This window comes from Trichosurus vulpecula, chromosome 1 (genome assembly GCF_011100635.1).
Source record: "Trichosurus vulpecula isolate mTriVul1 chromosome 1, mTriVul1.pri, whole genome shotgun sequence".
NCBI classification, from domain to species: domain Eukaryota; kingdom Metazoa; phylum Chordata; class Mammalia; order Diprotodontia; family Phalangeridae; genus Trichosurus; species Trichosurus vulpecula.
The window spans coordinates 266,474,694-266,493,825 of NC_050573.1; positions in this window are offsets into that span (position 1 = coordinate 266,474,694).

Here is a 19,132-nt window from a genome sequence, read left to right on the forward strand (position 1 = left end):
CTCTCAATTAACTGTTTTAGATACTTTGAATATAGTCTGTGACCAATTTGAATACTGGATGGCCTTTTTCGTTGTTCAACGCAATTGTGGATTGCTTCTTTCCAGTTAATGTGTTTGGAATGTCAACTATTTTAAACATTAATTTAGGGAAATGCAATTAGAAAAGTAAATCTTCTGTTAAAGTACAGAATTTATATATATATGAATATATGTGTGTGTATACATGTTCAAGGATATTTTATTTCTTTCACTGGATGATATCATGGAAAGAATATTGGATTTGGAATCAGAGGGCAGGGGTTTGAATCCAAGTTCTGCTTCTTATTACCTATGTGATGTTGTACAAATCATTTAATCTTTCTATGCTTGAATCTCCTCCTCTCTAAAATGGAGGGATTGATTTAGATAATCTCAAAGGTCCTTTCTAGTTCTAAATCCTATGAGTCTATGAAAAAAACTTTATTTCAGAGGACCCAAGGTAACTTTTTGGGCTACATTTTATAGAACACTAATCATTTTGTCAAAACCTCTAGTCACCTTGTTTGTTCCAGTGTTTTTCGTGTGTTTTTCCTTTTATTATCAGGCTTCTTGGAAACATTCTAGTCTTTTCATGTATCCATTTGGAACACTTACTGTTGTTACAAAAGGAAGAAGGACAAGGGCTACTAGAACAAAATATAAAGGCAGCATCCTGCTCCTTTTGACTGAAATGAAATATTTAAAGTTGAAGTGCAGCTAATGTATCCTTCCCTGAGAGGCAGAAAGGTCTCCATGAGCTCAGATGCTATTGTTATGAGGAATTCTGACTTGGGTGTACCTCTGAGTCATGTGAGTGAAACATTCAAGTAGACTTAAAGAACCATCGAATATGAATTATGAAGATAAGTTTCCTAAAACAAAATAGGATATATTCTGGTCTATTTTGGATATACTCAGAATTATACTCTATATAACATTCATTTCCTCTGTACCCAACTCTGAGCCTTTCTCAACTTGAGTCTTCTGTTAACAGCCTGAGTTTTAGCTTGGCATCAAAGGAGAAGAAGTCTTAAATTTTCTTGTGTAATTGATAAAATGGATAATCTCCTCACAGCTAATTGATATTTAGCTGTAATTTACAAAATCTCAGAGCTAGAATCTTTCTGTTTTTTGGTGTATCCCCAGTGTTTAACATAGTGCCTAGTTTATAGTAAGCACTTAGTAAATGCTTATTGGCTGACTGTTATAATCCACTCATTACAATCTCACCTGTACAGAAATTATTAACAACTTGATTACTTATTCCTAAACATTTAGAGATGTATAGCCTATTCCATTAAAGATCATTTCACACAATCAAAGGAGATATATGAAGCAGCATGTGCCTGGCAGGGCAAACCACTGCCACGAACTAAATTACTCCTCTTGGAGGAAGGCCAGGAGGACCTTGTGCTCAAGAGCTTCTGGAATAGCAGTGCCCAATAGGTCAGCCACAGTGTGAGTGGAGCAACTCCCACACAGATCTGACCTTTCAACTGCCTCCATGGATGCTATAATGCCAAATTGCTCAGTAGCTTCAGCTACTGAAGAACCAGGAATAAAGTTCTTGCCAAAAACATCCTTGATGCTCTTACATGGTTCAAGGCCACAAACTGATATGATTTAGGCATCTTGGTAGCGGAGTGGATACAGAGCTGGGCTTGGAATCTGGAAGACCTGAGTTCAAATATGGCTCCAGACACTTACCAGTTGTGTGATCCTAGGCAGATCATTTGACTTTTTTTTTTTTGCTTCAGTTGCCTCATCTGTAAATTGGGGATAGTAATAGCACCTCCTAGGGTTGTTATAAGGATCAAAAGAGATAATAATTTTAAATCCCTTAGCATTGTGCCTAGCACATAACAAGCAATATACAAGGTTGGCTGTTATTATTATTTTATCATAGAGAAGGAAAATTTGTCCTGGTACTGGACTCTAAGAACCACTGGGTCTTTCCATCTACCCTATAGCTGAACTCTGTTATCTCCCCCATTAGACTGACTTGAGTACAAATTCCTTTTTTATTGATATCTCCAAGGCTTAGCACAGTGCTTGGCACATAGTAAAATTTTAAAATATACTTTTTCATTCATTCATTTTTCATCTTGGTTATCCCTATGACCAAGTCTCATATCTTTCTTGAACTCATTTTTACCCTAGTGATGCATAATGTGTTCCAACTTTGAATTCTTTTCAATTTAACAAATATTTATTAAACATCTACTTATGTATAAAATCCTATGTTCAGTTTTGAGGATATAGTATATAAGTAAGAAATGATCATTATTGTTCAGAAGTTTGTAATCCACCAGAAGAGATGGAATATAAATTATTGTAATGTGAAATAATATTGATGAAATGCATAAGAGGAGAATAAAAAAAATTCTAAATGAAGTTGTTGACCATTAAAAATTGATTTTACTGGTATGGTGCCAGCTCTCCATTTCAGCCTCTTGATGTAATACTGCTAAGATTGATTTTCCTATTCCCAGCTCTTTATTCCTATTCCCCTGCCCTGCATTCCTTATTTTTTCTGGTAGTTAACTCTGAACTCAGTTCACATCTTGAATATTTCTGATTGCCAGAAGGTTTTGTTGCCAATTCTTTTCCAGTTATCATTGAGGTTTTTTTTTTTCTAAAAGTCTGTAGAAGCACTTGTTTATTAAACTTGGGAAAGAAGCATTATCCATATTTAAATTGCTTATCTTAAAGGTACAGATCCTTAACAGAACTGTGCTCAAAGCTAGTCTTATGAACCATGACAAAATGATCATGGAATATCACTCCAATGCAATTACTTTGGAGAAAGGAAAATTTGTGCATTACGGAGGGTAAGAGATAGTTGGGAGAGGAATTGTTTCCAAATAACTGTACTTGGGGATGCAAGAAAACAGACATAGCAAATCCAAGATGGCAGAATAAAGGGAAGGATTTGCCTGAGCTTTCCCAAATTCATCTCCAAATAATGTTAAAATAATGCCTCAAAAGAAATTCTGGAGTGGGAGAACCAACAAAAGGATGGAGTGAAAAAATTTTCCAGCCCAAGAAATAAGCAGTAAAACTATGCTTGGGGCAGGGGGAAACCTCAACTTTACCATCTCAGCAATTAGATACATCTCACCAAAAATGAATAAGAAAGAAGTGAAGGAGCTGAATAAAATTTTAGCAAAGTTAGATATGATGGACCTACACAAAATTGACCATTTATTAGGGCAATTAAAAACCTCAAAACCAAATGCAGAAAAGTAGAAATATTAAATGCATCCTTTAAGATCATAATGCAATTAAAATTTCATTCAATAAAGGCCCATAGGAAAATAGATGAAAAATTAATTGGAAACTAAATAATCTAATCCTAAAGAATGAGTAGATCAAAGAACAAATCATAGAAACCATCAATAATTTCATTAAAGAGAATTATAACAATGAGGCAATATATCAAAATTTATAGATGCAGCCAAAGTAGTACTTAGGGGAAAATTTATGTCTCTAAATATATACATTGATAAAATAGAGAAAGACAGGTCAATGAATTGGGCATGCAACTAAAAACACCCCAGAAAAATAACAAATTAAAAACCCAAATAAACACCAAATTGGAAATCCTGAAAGTCAAAGGAGAGATTAATAAAATTTAAAGTAAGAAAACCATTGAACTAGTAAAACTAGGAGCTGGGTTTATAAAAATAAAGCCCAATAAGGTAGGTAAATAATTACTTAATTTCATTTTTAAAAGGACACAAACCAAATTTCCCATATGAAAAAAGGGTGAATTCACCACCAATGAAGCTGAAATTAAAGTAATTATTAGTAGCTATTTTTCCAACTACATGCTAATAAATCTAACAATCTAAGTGAAATGGATGGATATTTGCAAAAATGTAAACTACCCAGATTAACTGAAGAAAAAATGGAATACTTAAATAATCTCATTTTAGAAAAAGAAATCACACAAGTCTTCAATGAGCTCTCTAAGAAAAAAAATCCCCAGGAACAGATGAATTCAAAAGTGAGTTCTACCAAACATTTAAAAAACAATCAATCCTAATACCATATAAGCTATTTGGAACAATAGGGCAATAAGGAGTCCTACCAAATTCCTTTTATGATATAAATATGCAAGAAGAGACAAAACAGAGAAAGAAAACTATAGATCGATTTCCCTAATGAATATTGATGCAAAAATGTTAATAAAAAGTTAGCAAAGAGATTAAAGCAGTATAGGACAAAAATCATAAACTATGACCAGGTGGGATTTATACCAGGGATTCAGGGCTGGTTCAGATTAGGAAAACTATCAGCATAATTAACCATATCAATAACAAAAACAACACAAATCATATAATTATCTTAATACACGCAGAAAAAGATTTTGACAATGTACCATATGTAATAAAAGTCTTCTCAGTAAGATCAGAGATGAAGCAAAGATTCACTATATCATGCCTTCAACATTGTACTAGAAATGGTAGCTATAGCAATGAGAAGAAAATGAAATTGAAGGAATTAGAATAGGCAATGAGGAAACAAAGCAAAACTATCACTCTTTGGAGATGATATAATTATACACTTAGAGAATCCTAGAGAATCAATTAAAAGTTAGTTGAAATAATTAACAACTTTAGCAAAGTTGTAGGGTATAGAATAATCCCACATAAATCATCAACATTTCTATATATTACCAGCAAAAAGAGTCAGAAAAGTAAATTCCATTTAAAATAATTTTAGATAATATAAAATACTTTGAATTTTACCTGCCAAGACAAATACAGTAACTATATGAAGCAATTAGAAAACAATTTACACAGAAATAAAGTCAGATCTAAACAATTAGAAAAATATTAAGTGTTCGTAATTAGGGACCAACATCCCACAATGAATGCCAAGATAAAGTGAAAATGGGTACGTGATTTTGACATAAAAGGTGATACCATAAACATATTAGCGGAGCATGGAATAGTTTACCTGTCAAATCTACATATAAAGAAAACATTTATGACCAATCAAAAGACAGAGAGCATCACAGGATATGAAATGGATAATTTTGATTGCATTACATTAAAATGTTTTTACACAAACAAAACCAATGTAATCAAAATTACAAGGAAAGCAGAAAGTTGGGAAACAATTTTTACAGCAAGCATCTCTGATAAAGGACTTATTTCTCCAATACATAGAGAAGTGAATCAAATTTATAAATATATGAATCATTTCAAAACTGATACATGAATAAAGGATATAAATAGACAGTTTTCAGGCAAAGAAATCAAAGCTGTCTATAGCCATATGAAAAAATGCTCTAAATCACTATTGATTAGAGAAATATAAATTAAAATGACTCTGAGGTACCACATATCAGATAAGGTAATACTTGTCAGATTGGCTAACATAACAGAAAAGGAAAATGAAAAATGTTGGAGGGGATGTAGGAAAGTTGGAACACTAATGCACTATTAGTGGAATTGTGAACTGATCTGGAGAGCAATTTGGAACTATGCTCAAAAGTCTCTAAAACCATGCACATCCTTTGAACCAACAATAGCACTGCTAATTCTGTATCCAAAAGAGGTAAAAGAAAAATAAACAGGACCTATACATACAAAAATATTTATAACAGCTCTTTCCGTGGTGGCAAAGAATTGGAAACTGAGGGGATGCCCAGAAGTTTGGGAATGGCTGAACAAGTTATGGTATATGATTTTGATGAAATACTATTGTGCTATAAGAAATGGCAAGCAGGATTCTGTCAGAATAATCTGGGAAGATTTACATGAAATGATGCAAAGTGAAGAGAGCAGAACCAGAAGAACACTGTACACAGTAACAGCAATTTTACATGACGATCAACTGTGAATGACTTAGCTATACAATGATCCAAGACAATTCTGATGGACTCATAATGAAAAACACTATTCACCTCCAGAGAAAGAACTGATGGAATCTGAATGCAGATCAAAGCATACTTTTTAAAAACTTTATTTTTCTTGGGTTTTTTTGGAGGGGGTAATGACTTTTATGGCAATGACTAATATGGAAATGTTTTGTATGACTGCCCAGTTTTATATAACCTCTGTCAAATTGCATGCCTTTTTGATGAGTGGAAAGGGTACAAAGAGAGAAAAAGATTTTGGAATTCAAAATCTTTTTTTAAATGAATGTCAAAAATTTTTTACATGTAATTGAAAAAAATAAAATATTTGGAAAAATAAAAAAGACAGACATTAATACACTACTGATGAAGCTCTGAATTGGCCTGACCATTCTGGAAAGCCATTTGGAAGTATGCTTAAAAAAAAGGTAAATAAACTATTATCACTCCTTGATTAATAAATCCCACCACTACATGTATATCACTAGGGTGTTAGAGAAAATTTTCACACATACTAAAATATTCATACTAATACTTTTTTTGTAGTAGAAAAGAATTGAAAACAGAGCAGATGCCCATTGATTGGAAAACTGCTAAATAAGCTGGCACATGAATGTAAAGGTAAAGTACTACTATGATATTGTAAGAAATTATAAATAGATAAATATGAAGAATTCAAAGAAGTATAAGATTTGTATGAGTTTAATATTTATATATAATAAATATCTTTATATATGAGAAAAGTAAGCAAAATCAGGAAAACACCAAACATTATGATTAAAACAACATAAAATAATATAATTTAGAAATATTTAAAACAACAACAAAAAGAAACCAAGCTCTATAATGCCAAATATGGCTCTGGGGAGGAGTTGACCAAATGCATTTCATTTACTTCCCTGCATAGATAATGCATTCTGGGTGTGCAATGTTGTTTATAATGTCAGACATGATCAGAAATAGCAAGGTGGCTCTCGACAGAGAACTGGGCCAGGAGTAAAGAAGGCCTGAATTCAAATCTGGTCTCAGACACTTACTAGTTCTGTGATCCTGAGCAAGTCGCTTAACCTCTGTTCACCCTGGTTTCTCATATGTAAAATGAGAATAATAATGGCATCTATTTCTGATGGCTATTGTGAGAATAAAATGTGATCATTTGTGAAGGGCTTTGCCAATCTTTAAAGGTCTGTATAGCTTTGAGCTATTAATATGTTGGTTAGTTCTGCTGAACTGTTTTTCCCTTCTCTTTAAATTTTTGTGGCAAGAGATGGTTCATTGAAAGAGAGGAATAGGAGGGACATATTTAGACATAAATGTGATATAAACCCCACAAATTATTAGTCAAATAATGTTTAAGATGTATTTAAAGCTCTCTTTAAAGTTGCCATGTCTTTAATTTAAAGTCGGGTTCATACTTAACGATGAGCTTTGCTGTACCAGAATGTGAATGGTGTTGGGAAAGTTCGAATCATTTGAGAAGAGTCTACTGGGGATGATCAGAACAAATCTGACAACTCACAGAAAAGAAAGAACACATCTGGTTTGCTTGAAAGAGATGAGGAAGTCTGCGCAATAAATCATCACACAGGTAAGATATTGTTATTATGCCAAAATACCGTTTCTGGTTCTCAGAGACATATTTAAAGTACCTAAATAAGAATCTCCATGAATTATCAATGGTATCCTTCTGTGTTTCCTACTGGGAGCCATAAAAGAAAGCAGATAAATGATAATAGCCTTTAGTCTTTTATTAAAGAACAGTGACCTTTAAGTTACAGAAATTTGAGCCATCCATAAATTGCCTACAAACTCAGTTAATAACGGTGATCCGGTGAAGCTGTGAAAATAGCCAACTTTAAAAGCTGCCTTCTGCCTGTCACTAACCTGGGCAGAGATAGTGCTGAAAACCTACCAGTAATAATCTGCAATCAGAAACAGTCTTAGACAAATAAGTGGCAAACAAACACCTGTGGCCTGTGATTTGAGGAATATTCAAGGCTTTCAAATTAATTTCTTTTAAAAGGTGACTGGTTTTGGAGTCAGGGCTCCAACATCACTTAGCTGTTTGATTTTAGTTGACTTTTTCACCATTCTGTGCTTCTCTAAAATGTGTACGACAATGTTCTCACTACTTAGTTCTCAGAATTGTTACCAAGAAAAATTTAATAATTCAGTTGAGCCATATTTCCATTAAAATGTCCTCTGTCTTCCATTAAACTATTTTCAACAATGCAGATTGCAATCTATTCATACCATCTTATCCTGTGTTATTCTTGTCCATGTCATATCTGTGCCATTGTACAAAACCTACAGAGGTTTTAGTCAAATTACCATAGTGTTCCATCTAGGTCTCTTAACATTCTGCTAGTGCAGCACTTAGGCTATCCATCTGTATTCCTTTGATGTCTCTATATGATGGATCCATTTTTTTTACTATTCAACATGCTTTGCTAGAATTTATCCTTTATGGCCCATCTTGAATTCAAGTCCCCATTAAGTGACACAAAGCAGCCCCCTTAAGTCCACTGTGCATCTTTCCATTTTCTTTTAGATTACCTGAGTTGAGATTTTTTTTTTGAGATGCTATGATGCTCCATGGTTCCATGACTTACAACCAGAAGAACACCACCAGAAGAATACTGATTTTAACATGATAGGATTTTTGTGCCAGGAAGAAGCTTAGAAGCATTGGAGATGAAAAGAAGAGCAGAATGAAGTGCACCCATTTTTCTCATCTTCAATATGGCTATTATAATAGCATCTACTTCATGAGGCTGATGTAGGCATCAAATGAGATAATGTATGTACATTTTAATGTAAATTTAACCTAGTAATTATCATTCAACTCACCAGTGAAATCTAAATTCAATTGAGACAACTGGATGATCTCTAAGAACCTAAATTTTGTTTTGATAATTATATTTATTTTTCATTTTTGTGAAATTTTTATTTATTTTAGACTTAAACACAAAATAAGAAAAGAAAAAAAATTACTATGTACATGGCAGAACATGAGAGGATTTAATATAAAACAATAAATTTCCATCTAAAGAAAACCTGTATAATAAATACTATACATTATTTTCAAAGCTGCCCAGCTTTTCTCTGCTTCCTTGAAGGTTTTCTTTTGTTCTCTGCCATGCACTTTTTACTTTATTTTCCCCTCCCTGCAAACCCTGCACCCTAAAGAAGGGTAGAATTAAGCGTGGAGATTATACACACACACACACACACACACACACACACACACATATATATACAGAGAGAGAGAGAGAGAAAGAGAGAGATACATAGATATCTATAAATACACATATATACACTTACACACTCATGCACATATATATAAGACCATACCATGCTTACTTCCACTTGTCATCTGTTTCTCTGAAGGTGGATAGCATCTTCCTTCATAGGTCCCAGTCTCCCATGTTTTTCTAAATTAGCCAGCTCATCATTTCCTACACCACAGCAATATTCCAACCCTATTATATCTTATCTGGGAGATTGTCTATGAAAATTTTTTCCCCGGTTTTCTGCCTTCCTTCTATTCTTGGCTGCATAGGCTTTATTTATAGAAGAAAATTTAAATTTAAAGTAATTAAAGTTATCCATTTTATATTTCAACAATGCTCTCAGCTTATAATATAGTTTAAAGTCTGAAACTGCTGAATTACTTCCTTTACATCTTCTTTCCTCTGGGTTCTTTGAAGTTCCCAACCTTTTGTTCCTCCAAAGGAACTTTGTTATTATTTTTTCTAACTCAGATAGTTTTTTTAGTAATTTAATTGGGATGGCATTGAACAAATGGAATAGGGAAAATTTTCATTTAAAAATTATATTGGCATTATCTACTCATGAACAATAAATATTACTTCAATTATTTAGACCCGACTTTATTTGTATGAAAAGTATTTTATGTTTCTGTTCATATAGTTCCTGTGTTTATTTTGGTAGGCACACACTCAGATATTTTATACTAATTATTTCATTATTTTAAATGGTGTAAATAATATTGAATAACATTGCTAACACATAATGTAGTTTCTCTACTTTTCTCTTTTGGTTAAATCTGTTTAAACTTTAACTTTGAAATTATGATTACTAGCCCTGCTTTTTTTACATAATAAATTCTACTCCTGTATTTTATTTTATCTTAGTGGGTGTCTCTCATTTTTATAATGTTTTCTGAAATCAGCATAATGTTCAATTCAATTTTTAATCTGCTATCAGTTTTCATTTTATGGGTCAATTCATCTGATTCACATTCTAGATTCTAAGCTACAGTTACTTGTATATTTTCCTCCTTCCTGTTTTTCCTCAGTATCTTTCTTACCCAATTACCCCATTCCTTCTCACTCCTCTCTTTTACTTCTACCAGCTTCCTTGCCCTCCTATTCCTTAACCTACCCACCCTTCCAAGAGTTCCTCCCCTATCTTCTTCCCACCACTCTATCACCTTGCCTTCTTATTTCTTTCTGAATTTGGAAGACTTTTATACCCTTCTAGACTTATATGTTCCCTCTTTAACACATTCCCAATGACAGTAAGGTTACAGCACTACCTACTAACTTCTTCTATATAAATTTATCTTTTTGTGCCTCATTTGTATGAGACAATTACTCCTTTTATCTCTCTACACAGTTTTTTTAAACTTATTTTTTTAAAATATTTTAGTTATCAACATTGATTTCCACAAGATTTTGAGTTACAAATTTTCTCCCCATTTCTACCCCACAGTTTTATTTTTTTTAGAATAACCCCATCATGCTCAGCTCAGCCCCAACCTTTTTTTCAAACAACCCAAATAGTGATGACAGTCATAAGAATACTGCAAATATTTTTTTTTCATTTAAGAAGTAAACAATTTGATATCATTGAGTCCCTTATTTGATATTTATGTTATATTTCTCCTGGATGTTGTATGTTGAATTTTCCCAAAATCTCTAAAGTTTTTGTTACAAAAACCTAAAAGTTTTTCAGTTCATCAAACATCCATTTTTTAAAATTCACGATTATATTTAACTTTGCTGGGTAAGTTACCGTTGGTCATAACTCCAGTTCTTTTTCTCCATGAAATATAGTATTCTAAAGCTTACAGTCCTTTAACAGAGTAGCATCTAGGTCATGTGTAATCTTCATCGTTGCTCCATCATATCTAATTTATTTTTTCCTTGTTGTTTCCAATATTTTCTCCTTAACATGGGAGCATTGAAACTTGGCTATGATATTCCTGTAAATTTTCGTCCTGTGATCTCTTTCAGGTGGTGATCAGTGGATTTTTTTTCCCATTTCTGCTTTGCCTTCTTGTTCTAGAAGTTCAGGGCAATTTTACTTGATAATTTCTTGTAATACTATGTCAGGATTCTTTTTTATCATAATTTTCAGGTAGTCTGACTGTTATTTCTCTTTGATTTGTTCTCCAGGTTAGTTGTTTTTCTGATGGTATGTTTCACTTTCTCTTCTATTTTTTTCATTCTTTTGATTTTGTTTTATTATTTCTTGGTGTCTTAGAACATCATTAGTTTCCCCTTGCCCAATTCTAGTTTTCAAGGAATGCTTTTCTTCCTTAAGTTTTTATTTTCTATTTCAAGTTGGCTGACTTCCTTTTCATAATTTTCTTGATTTTCTTGGACTGCTTTTTATTTCTATTTTTTCCTCAGTCTCTCTTATTTGGTTTTCTGTTGGATCTACTAATTTTTTTTACGTTTATGTTAATTAATTTTTAGTTTTCAACTTTCATTTCTACAAGATTTTGAGTTACAAATTTTCTCCCCTTCTCTCCCCTCCCCCCACCCCAAGATGGCATGTATTCTGATTGCCCTTTTCCTCAGTTTGCCCTCCCTTCTATCACCCCACTCCTCCCCTATTCCCTTTCCCCTTATATTCTTGTAGGGCAAGATAGATTTCTATATCCCATTGCCTGTATGTCTTATTTCCAAGTTGCATGTTAAAAACAGTTTTTAACATTTGTTTTTAGGCCTTTGAGTTCCAAATTCTCTCCCTTCTTCCCTCCCCACTTCTCCTTGAGAAGGCAAACAATTCAATAAAGATTATACATGTGTTGTTATGCAAAACATTTCCATAACAGTCATGTTGTGAAAGATTAACCATATTTCACTCCATTCTATTCTGTCCCCCTTTATTCAATTTTTCTCCTTTGACCCTGTCCCTTTTTACAAGTGTTTGCTTCTGACTGTCACCTCCCCAATCTGTCCTCTCTTTGATCACGCTCTTCCCTTCCCCTTCCCCCTACTTTCTTGTAGGGTGATATACCCAATTGAATGTGTATAGTATTCTCTCCTTAAGCCAAATAGGATGAGAGCAAGATTCACTTATTCCCCGCCCCCCATTATAACAGCTTTTCTTGCTCCTTTTATGTGAGATAATTTACCCAATTCTATCTGTCCCTTTCTTCTTCTCCAATATATTCCTCTCTCACCCCTTAATTTTATTTTTTAGATATCATCACTTCATATTCAACTCACCCCGTGTCCTCTGTCTATATATATGTATATTCCCTTCAACTACTCTAATACTGAGAAAGGTCTCATGAGTTACAAATATCTTTACGTGTAGGAATGTAAACAGTTCAACTTATGATTTCTCTTTCCTGTTTACCTTTTCATGCTTCTCTTGATTCTTGTATTTGAAAGTCAAATTTTCTATTCTGCTCTGTTCTTTTCATCAAGAATGCTTGAAAGTCTTCTATTTCATTGAAAATCCATTTTTTTGCCCTGAAGTATTATACTCAGTTTTGTTGGGTAGGTGATTCTTGGTTTTAATTCTAGCTCCATTGACCTCCAGAATATCATGTTCCAAGCCCTTTGATCCCTTAATGTAGAAGCTGCTAGATCTTGTATTATGCTGATTGTGTTTCCACAGTACTTGAACTGTTTCTTTCTAGCTGCTTGCAACATTTTCTTCTTGAACTGGGAACTCTGGAATTTGACTATAATATCCTAGGAGTTTTCCTTTTGGGATTTTTTTCAAGAGGCGATTGGTGGATTCTTTCAATTTCTATTTTACCCTCTGATTCTCGAATTATCAGGGCAGTTTTCCTTGATAATTTCTTGAAAGATAATGTTTAGGCTCTTTTTTTGATCATGGCTTTCTGGTAGTCCAATAATTTTTAAATTATCTCTCCTAGATCTATTTTCCAGGTCAGTGGTTTTTCCAATGAGATATTTCACATTGTCTTCTATTTTTTTCATTCTTTTGGTTCTGTTTCATAATTTCTTGATTTCTCATAAATTCATTAGTTTCCGTTTGCTCTATTCTAATTTTTAAGGGATTATTTTCTTCAGTGACCTGTTGGACCTCCTTTTCCATTTGGACAATTCTGTTTTTTAACACAGTCTTCTCCTCATTGGCTTTTTGGAGCTTGTTTGCCATTGGGTTATTCTATTTTCAAGGTGTTGTTTTCTTCTGTATTTTTTGCGGTCTCCTTTAGCAAGCTGCTGACTTGTTTTTCATGATTTTCTTGCATCCCTCTCATTCTTTTCCCAATTTTTCCTCTACTTCTCTTACTTGATTTTCCAAATCCTTTTTTACCTCTTCCATGACCTGTGACCAATTCATATTTTTCTTGGAGGCTTTTGATGTAGGACCTTTGACTTTGTTGTCTTCTTCTGGCTGCATGTTTTGATCTTCTTTGTCATCAAAGTAAGATTCTATAGTTTGAGTTTTTTTGTGCTGTCTGATCATTTTTCCCAGACAATTACTTGACTTTTGAGCTCTTTGTCAAGGTAGGACTCTGCTTCCAGAGTGGAAAGTGCTCTGTCTCAAGCTTCAGGAGTTTTGTGCTGTTGTTTTCCAAGCTACTTGTAGGCACCTGTAAATTTTCAGTTCTTCGGAGGTAGTATGATCCAAAGAAACACGTTTGCTCTTCTACTGGCCTGTGCTCTGGTCTATGAGTGACCTCAAGCACTCTTTTCTTCCTTGGAACTGGCAGGAGGACTCCCTGTCCATGGCCACCACAAGCTATGCCACACCAGCGCTCCTCCTCACCCCAGGACTGCCAACCAGGACTGTGACCTAGATCCAAGCAGGGGAAAGCAAGAGGATCTTGCCTCAGTGCCAGCGAAGAGATCCCTGCACTCCCACTCTGATCAGCTGCGGGCCTGGAGCTCTGGAAGCAGCCACTGCTGTTGCTGCTGCTTCTTCTGCTGCCACTACCTCTTCAGCCACCTCCACAACCCCAGGGCTAGGACTGGACTGTGCCCTTCTCTCGCTCAGGTCCAACAGAGTTTTCCCACTGACCTGCTAAATTGTCTTTGGCGTTTGTGGGTTGAGAAGTCTGGAAAATGCAACAGATTAGTGATTGAATGCCCTGAGTCCTGTTCCACCTAGTCTGCCTTATTTGGTTTTTAAAGTAATTTTTAAGTTCTTCCAAGATTTTTGTGCTTGGGACCACTTGATGTTTCTCATTGAAAAGAATGGCTCTTTTTTAAAGCTCTATTGTCTTCCTCTGAGTATGAACCAAGATCTTTTCTATCACCATAGTAGCTATCTATGGTTGTCTTTCTTCTTTGCTGACTTTTATTTATTTGTTTGTTTTGTTTTTTGGCAGCTATTAGTGTTATCAAATTGTTGTCCTGAGCTATGAGGAATAATAACCCAAGCCTCAGGTCCTTCTTACTGCTATTTTCCGTGATCTGTCCCAGGGCCCAACCTTGGGCTATCCTTTCTATTCCTAAGCTATGGCTAGGGCCTCCAGCCACACTCTGGCAAATAATCTTGCTCCCTGTGGTCTCTTTGGTGGCTGCAAGGTACAGCCATCTTCTCTGTCCTGCAACTGAAACCAGGAACTCTGCTCTCCTGTAAGTGCCCACATCCAGCAGAGCCCCCACACTTCTGCTACTGCACTCACTAGGTATGTCTTAGCTTTTTCTCCCCTCAGCCACAGCCTGGGAAGCATTTGGTCAGCACGGCTGTGTTTGACATCCATCGACAATGGAAGGTCCTTTAATTTTCTCCTACTTAGCCTGTCTGAGATGAAAGTTCCTAAGGCTGAGGCTACTTGCCAACCTCAGCTGTTCCCAGAGCTTGTTGTTGGTTGACTCTGCAGAGTAGGCCTTGGGGTGTCTGTAATTCTCTCAGGCTGAACCTCCACCTCTTGGGGTCAGGTCTTTGCTGGGTTCAACTGAAATTGTCTTAGGAAGACAACTGTTTTACTCAGACTTTTGTTTGTTTCCACTACTCTTTGTTCCCTCTGAGGTGATATTCTGTCTTTTTTTTTTTGGTGGAAGAAATTTGGAGAGCCAAAAGTTTTCTGACCTACTCTGTTGTTTTCCCAGAATCCTCTCTGATGATTCTATTTCCATATAATTGGTTTCCTTTGTAATTTTCTATATTCCATTTTATGGATTTAAAATGATTATTCTGAAAAATTGTTCATAGATTTCACCAGACCAGCAAATTGCAACAGGATACACTGTATTTCAATATAATTGGCTTCCTTGGTAATTTTACATATTCTATTATGTGCATTTAAAGTGATTATTCTGAAAATGTGTCTGTAGGCTTCGCTAGACCAGCAAATGGACCAGAATTAAAAAAAAAAGATTAAGTACCCCCGATCTATGGAGAATTCCTATTCTATTTGGAGCCTGCATAGGACATTCCATGACAATAGCTAATCATGTTTGGTGAATAGAAATTTTCTCCTTTTATGTCTTCCTTGATATTGATAATCAGAGTTGAACAAAGATATGTCTATTGTTGCATTTCTCAAGTACATAAAATCTTAGCATAAGAATGGGAGACACCTTGTGGAGAAGACCCTCTAATTTTACTCTATTGAATCAAGTGCTTTTAAAAGTAACCTATAAATCACAAATGCAGTGGGATATTGAGTCATTGAAAAGACATAGCCTGTTGTAAGAAACTCTGAAAGCCAGATTGTTCCCTTCTAAAAAATTCATCTGGGACAAACTCCACTTTTGTGTACGTCATTCTCACAAAGATTAAATATGTCCCCCAGACCTATGATTTTAATGGTGTCAGGCAAGGAGCTCTCTGGTGAGGAATGTGCTCTGCCAATGCGTATTAGCAATTGTTTTGTCACTTTTAGTCTTAAGGAGCTGACTGAAGGCATTGAGAGGTTAAGTGACTTGTCAAGGGTCATATAGCTGATATATGTCAGATGTGTGATTTGAATCTATGACTTCTTGATTCTGAAGCTGGCTATTGATCTGTTGTGCCACACTGACTTTCTCATAAAGATTTTACGGAGATAAGGAAGTTGGCACATAAGTTGGTGACCATTAATGTCATCTCAATTGCCTTTTATGTGCAATAATATTGTCCCTCCATTTTCAAACTGTCATTGTGGTCTTCTCCTTCTCTTCCTTTTCCTCCTCCTCCTCTTTCTTCCTCCTCTTCCTTTTCCTTCTCCTCTTCTTCCTTTTCCTCCTCCTCCTCCTCTTTCTTCTTCTCCTTCTCCTAAACCTCCTCCCCTTTTCCTTTTCCTCCTCTTCCTCCCCTTCCTCTCTCTCTTCTCTTTTTATTTTCTTTCATTTAATAAATGATGTTTCTTGATTGATTTCACTTTCTTTCACTTTTCCATTTCTCATCTCCTTCAGATATCTTAAAAAATCAGCCTGGCAATGTTTTCAATATTAATTCATCCATATCAAGATGCCTTTTATGCATATATCTGATCCAGACAACTTTGCTATCTTTAACGTTACTTCCACTCCCTCATTTATCACAAAAAGACTGTGGCGTTGGAGTCTAGACATGGAATTTCTATTGTCACAATAAAACATTTTGGCTTTCAAAATTGTAATAGATTTCTTCCATTTTTTTGTTTGTTGACATACTTCTATTTTCATCTACAAACAGCAACAATAATAATAGCTAACATTTATATAATACCTACTATGTTCCAGGCATGGTGCTAAATGCACTGTGCAATTAGGATCATCTGGTTTAGCTGGGTATCATGCCATGCTTTCTACAGACTCATCTTTCCTTTCACCGTTTTTCACTGTTTAATGATGTGATATTGCCTGCAAGCTTCTACCATATTTATCTTTAATGTTTTGTAATGTAATGTATTCTGAATTGGTGTTACCCTTGGCTGCAATGGTTTGATTTCTCATAAAGACAACTGATTTCAGAAATGATTCCCAGTGACCCACCATTTCTTATCTGTCAAGATGTAGTCAATTTGCTTTTTTTTTTTACAAGAGGTTATTTCATGCTCACCATGTCCAGCAAGGCTCTCTTCTTGAAGAAAGTACTTGCTACATACAAGATTCTGAAGAATTCACCAGATTTTGACCTCTTTTATTTCTTTATCCTGTATCATGTTTTTCTAGGGTGTTTTTCACCATCCTACCTTTTCCACATTTTCACAGTGAAATCACTGAATGTCATTATTTATATTGATTTAGTTTAGAATGGCTTGTCAAATTCTTAATAGATTTTTTTCTATTCCTTCATCTTCTCTAACACATAGAGGTGCATTATTTATAATTATATTTTCTGATAGTCTTTTTGTTTATGTTGATCATGAGCACCACAAGATGAGATGGCCACCTGCCTCAGGAATTCATGTGTCTTATGGCTTCTGGATGTATTGTGAAACAACTCCAATATGTCTTTGTTTACCCCTCTGGTAGAATCTGACAGACCTCCTTCCATTTAGCTGCTACTTCCTTTAGTATTTTGAATTTATAACAAGAATGTCAACATTGGTGTGGTTCAATACTTCCAACCAGATGTAATTGCATTGATCACTAGACAGGACTCTCATATTTAGAATACCTAAAGTTAAATTAAAGATTATAGGTAGTCTAAGACCTCTGTGATTATTATCATCCTCTTTCCCTTTAATTTTGCCTATCAGATGGCAATTTCAATCATCCTCCTGCTCTAGTCTAATCTGCAATCTCCATTTAGTGGCTACTTTCCTGTTGCCTACAAACATACCCACATCTCCCCTATTCTGAAGAAACCAACAGGTGTTGCTGTGAATAATGGCTGGTTGGGTTCTCCTCATTTCTTCTCCCATCTCAGCAATAAAGGGCTAGGGATTCCATCATTCTTATCTTCACCCACTAAGGTTGACTTGAGCCAAGCCCCCTCCTCCTAACCAAGCCCCACTTCTCCTCCTCCTTTCATTTCTTCCTTTCTGGAGATTGTGGGAAAGTGAATTATATAGCTCCAGGCCCCCCATACCTAGAATACTCTCATTCACATCTCCTTGATTCTCTGGTTTTCTTTAAGATGTGATACCCTACTTTCTGAGGGAGGTCTTTCCTATTCCTTCCCCTCCCCCATTACTATTTGTGTATTTCATCCCTGATTAGAATGTGAGCTCCAAGATAGCAGGGACCATGTTTTTGCCTTTCTTTTTATTTCCAACATTTAGCACACTACCTGGTAAGGGCTTAATAAATGCTTGTTAGCTGATTGACTGATTACAATAACAGAATACTCCTATGGGGAAAGAAAAACCCATACTGCATTCAAAAGGTTTTCTACCTGTTGGGAAATTTATCGAATTATTAATCAAAATCAAAATCAATAGCTTATTTCCCTGAGGTGACATCTAAACCACCATACTAGAAACAGGAATCTTCCAGTTTATTAATCTTGTGAGCTAAACCTCCAGAGCCTGCTGCAGCCCCACAGTCTGCACACAATTAAAGATATACACTTTCAGAGTAATATAATCCTATCATTTAGTTAGAGGAAGAGAGATTTAAAAATAATGAAACAGTGAAGAACAGTTTGCCAGAGAATAAAAATTCTGATTTCAGGTTCCTGAGATCTTTGAAAGGGTAAAGGAGAAGAGAAGAGGGCATGGAGAAAAAACATAATCTACTGGGCTCTGGGATTCACAGCTGGGGGAGTTGAATGCTTGGGTTTGCCTGTTAGTCAAGCGACATCATCAAGTCTGTCCATAACAGATGAAAACAGTGGTTACTCTGGTAGAATTTGAACATGGTCTACATCAGCTTGTGGTTGTAGCTGCTGCCATGGTCTTTTTTCCACCCCACTTCTGTATAATATTTCCTCCTGTAACCTAGCCCCATTAGCTCTAAAACATCATGAGCTTGACAAATGTCACCCTATTGTTTAAACTGTGTGATCATTCCATTGAACTGCCTTTGCCTTGTTGCTTGCCACATGAAGTCATCAGAGGATGGTGGTAGTAGTAGTGGTACTGCATTTTAAACTCTCACACTACTTTCCTGTATTTCTCCTCCCCCTCACAGATGAACTCCCAGGGGA